This window comes from Arachis hypogaea, chromosome 18, assembly GCF_003086295.3.
Source record: "Arachis hypogaea cultivar Tifrunner chromosome 18, arahy.Tifrunner.gnm2.J5K5, whole genome shotgun sequence".
Lineage (NCBI taxonomy): Eukaryota > Viridiplantae > Streptophyta > Magnoliopsida > Fabales > Fabaceae > Arachis > Arachis hypogaea.
In genome coordinates this window covers 122066697-122070632 of record NC_092053.1, presented here as the reverse complement: position 1 = coordinate 122070632, position 3936 = coordinate 122066697, and the positions used below count along the sequence as shown (strand labels likewise).

Sequence of the window (3936 nt, the reverse complement as noted above, 5' to 3'; positions counted from 1 at the left end):
TCTTCCCTTTTCTTCTTTCTAGAGGCTTCTCTGGCCTTAGGTGCCATCAATGGTTATGGAAAAAAAACAAAAAAGCTATGCTTTTTACCACACCAAATTTAGAATGTTGCTCGCCCTCGAGCAAAAGAAGAAAGAATAGAAGAATAAGAACAAGATATGGAGGAGATGGAGGGAGATGTGTATGCGGCCACATGGGTGGGATTGGGTGGGAAAGAGATGTTGAATTTTGAAAGAAAGTGGGTGTTTGGATGTGAGTGGTAAAGGGTTAATTAGGGGAGAGTGTTTATTGGGAATGGAGGATGATTGAGAAGAGAGAAGAGAGTGAGTGGAAGTAGGTGGGAATCCTGTGGGGTCCACAGATCCTGAGGTGATCCTGTGAGGTCCACAGATCTTGAGGTGTCAAGGCAATTACATCCCTGCACCAATTTAGGCATGCAAAATGCCCTTGCACACAACTCTGGGCGTTCAGCGCCAGGTTGGTGCCCATTTTAGGCGTTCAACGCCCATTTGCTGCCATTTCTGGCGTTGAACGCCAGAACCATGCTTGTTCTGGGCGTTCAGCGCCAGGATGCTCCCATTCTGGGCGTTCAGCGCCAGAACTATGCTCTGTTCTGGCGTTTGAACGCCAGACAGCTGCTCCTCCAGGGTGTGATTTTTCTTCTGCTGTTTTTGATTTCGTTTTTGAATTTTTTGTTTATTTTGTGACTCCACATGATCATGAACCTAAGAAAACATGAAAAACAATAAAAATAAGAATTAGATAAACATTGGGTTGCCTCCCAACAAGCGCTTCTTTAATGTCAATAGCTTGACAGTGGGCTCTCATGGAGCCTCACAGATGTGCAGAGCTTTGTTGAGACTCTCCAACACCAAACTTAGAGTTTGGATATGGGAGTTCAACACCAAACTTAGAGTTTGGTTGTGGCCTCCCAACACCAAACTTAGAGTTTGACTGTGGGGGCTCTGGTTGACTCTGCTTGGAGAGAAGCTTTTCCTGCTTCCTCTCCATGGTTGCAGAGGGGGATCCTTGAGTTTTGAATACAAGGGAGTTCTCATTCCATTGAAGGAATATTTCACCTCTGTCAACATCAATCACAGCTCTTGCTGTGGCCAGGAAAGGTCTTCCTAGGATGATGGATTCATCCTCTTCCTTTCTAGTATCCAGGACTATGAAATCAGCAGGGATGTAAAGGCCTTCAACCTTTACTAACACGTCCTCTACTTGTCCATAAGCCTGTTTTCTTGAGCTGTCTGCCATCTCCAGTGAGATTTTAGCAGCTTGCACCCCATAGATTCCCAGTTTCTCTATTACAGAGAGGGGCATGAGGTTTATTCCTAAACCAAGGTCACACAGAGCCTTAAAGATCATGGTGCCTATGGTACAGGGTATTATGAACTTTCCAGGATCCTGTCTCTTCTGAGGCAATGTCAGTTGATCCAGATCACTTAGTTCATTGATGAACAAGGGAGGTTCAACTTCCCAAGCATCAATGCCAAATAATTTGGCATTCAGCTTCATGATTGCACCAAGAAACTTGGCAGTTTGCTCTTCAGTAACATCCTCATTCTCTTCAGAAGAGGAATACTCATCAGAGCTCATGAAGGGTATAAGGAGGTTCAATGGAATCTCTATGGTCTCTAGATGAGCCTCAGAGTCCTTTGGTTCCCCAGAGGGAAGCTCCTTATTGATCACTGAACGTCCCTGGAGGTCTTCCTCCTTGGGATTCACGTCCTCTCCTTTCCTTATAGGTTCGGCCATGGCGCTTATGTCAATGGCCTTGCACTCTCCTTTTGGATTCTGTTCTGTATTGCTTGGGAGAGTACTAGGAGGGATTTCAGTGATCCTTTTACTCAGCTAGCCCACTTGTGCTTCCAGATTTCTAATGGAAGATCTTGTTTCATTCATGAAACTTACAGTGGCCTTAGATAGATCAGAGACTAGATTTGCTAAATTAGAAGCATTTTGTTCAGAGTTCTCTGTCTGTTGCTGAGTTGATGATGGAAAAGGCTTGCTATTGCTAAACCTGTTTCTTCCACCATTATTAAAGCCTTGTTGGGGCTTTTGATCCTTCCATGAGAAATTTGGATGATTTCTCCATGTTGAGTTATAGGTGTTTCCATAAGGTTCACCTAAATAATTTACCTCTGCTATTGCAGGGTTCTCAGGATCATAAGCTTCTTCTTCAGAAGATGCTTCTTGAGTACTGTTGGATGCAGCTTGCATTCCATGCAGACTCTGAGAGATCATATTGACTTGCTGAGTCAATATTTTATTCTGAGCCAATATGGAATTCAGAGTATCAACTTCAAGAACTCCCTTCTTCATAGGCGTCCCATTATTCACAGGATTTCTTTCAGAAGTGTACATGAACTGGTTATTAGCAACCATGTCAATGAGTTCTTGAGCTTCTGCAGGCGTTTTCTTTAGGTGAATGGATCCACCTGCAGAGGTATCCAATGACATCTTAGATAACTCAGACAGACCATCATAGAATATATCCAGGATGGTCCATTCTGAGAGCATGTCAGAAGGACACTTTTTGGTCAACTGTTTGTATCTTTCCCAAGCTTCATAGAGGGATTCACCTTCTTTCTGTCTGAAGGTTTGAACATCAGCTCTAAGCTTGCTCAGCTTTTGAGGAGGAAAGTACTTGGCTAAGAAAGCCGTGACCAGCTTATCCCAAGAGTTCAGGCTGTCTTTGGGTTGAGAATCCAACCACAATCTAGCTCTGTCTCTTATAGCAAAAGGGAAAAGCATGAGCCTGTAGACTTCAGGATCTATTCCATTAGTCTTAACAGTATCACATATCTGCAAGAATTCAGTTAAGAACTGAAAAGGATCTTCGGATGGAAGTCCATGAAACTTGCAGTTCTGCTGCATCAGAGAAACTAACTGAGGTTTCAGCTCAAAGTTGTTTGCTCCAATGGCAGGAATGGAGATGCTTCTTCCATGTAAATTGGAATTAGGTGCAGTAAAGTCACCAAGCATCTTCCTTACATTATTATTATTTTCGGCTGCCATCTCCTCTGCCTGTTCGAAAATTTCTGAAAGATTTTCTCTGGATTGTTGTATTTTAGCTTCTCTTAATTTTCTTTTCAGAGTCCTTTCAGGTTCTGGATCTGCTTCCACAAGAATGTTCTTATCCTTGCTCCTGCTCATATGACAAAGAAGAAGGTGCAGAAAAATAATAATAATAATGGAGATCCTTCATACCACAGTATAGGGATCCCTGTGTGAGTGGAAAAAAAAGAGGGGGTGATAAGGAATGTAATATAATGGAAGAAACACAACTGTGAGGATTGGAATGTGAGATGAGATGTTAGGATATGAATGAATAAATAGAATAAGATGGGAGAGGAATAATTTTTGAAAATTATTTTGAAAAAGAGTTAGTAATTTTTGAAAATAGTTTTTGAAAAATGTTTAGTATTTTTTTCGAAATTTTTTTTTTGAAATTAAAAATAAAAATAAAAATAATTAGTTAATTAAAAAGAAATTTTTGAAAAAGGGGAAAGATATTTTCGAAAATTAGAGAGAGAGAGTTAGTTAGGTAGTTTTGAAAAAGTTAAGAAACAAACAAAAAGTTAGTTAGTTAGTTGAAACAAATTTTGAAAAGATAAGAAGTTAGGAAGTTAGAAAAGATATTTTGGAAAGATATTTTTGAAAAAGATAAGATAAGAAGATATTTTTGAAAAAGATAAGATAAGAAGATATTTTTGAAAAAGATTTGATTTTTAAAATCTCAATTAATGACTTGATTCATAAGAAATCACAAGATATGATTCTAGAACTTAAAGTTTGAATCTTTCTTAACAAGCAAGTAACAAACTTCAAATTTTTGAATCAAAACATTAATTGATTAGTTATTTTCAAAAATTTTATATAAAAATAAGAAAAAGATTTTTTTGAAAAATATTTTTGAAATTTTCGAAAAT

General features: G+C 39.2%; 1 non-coding gene across 1 annotated transcript; it reads left to right on the top strand.

The window, feature by feature from the left end:
- The first annotated feature begins 2522 nt into the window (after positions 1-2522).
- LOC112773999 (small nucleolar RNA R71) lies at positions 2523-2626 on the top strand. The gene has a single exon (XR_003188515.1). It is a non-coding gene; the product is annotated as a small nucleolar RNA R71 (small nucleolar RNA).
- The last annotated feature ends 1310 nt before the right edge of the window (positions 2627-3936 follow it).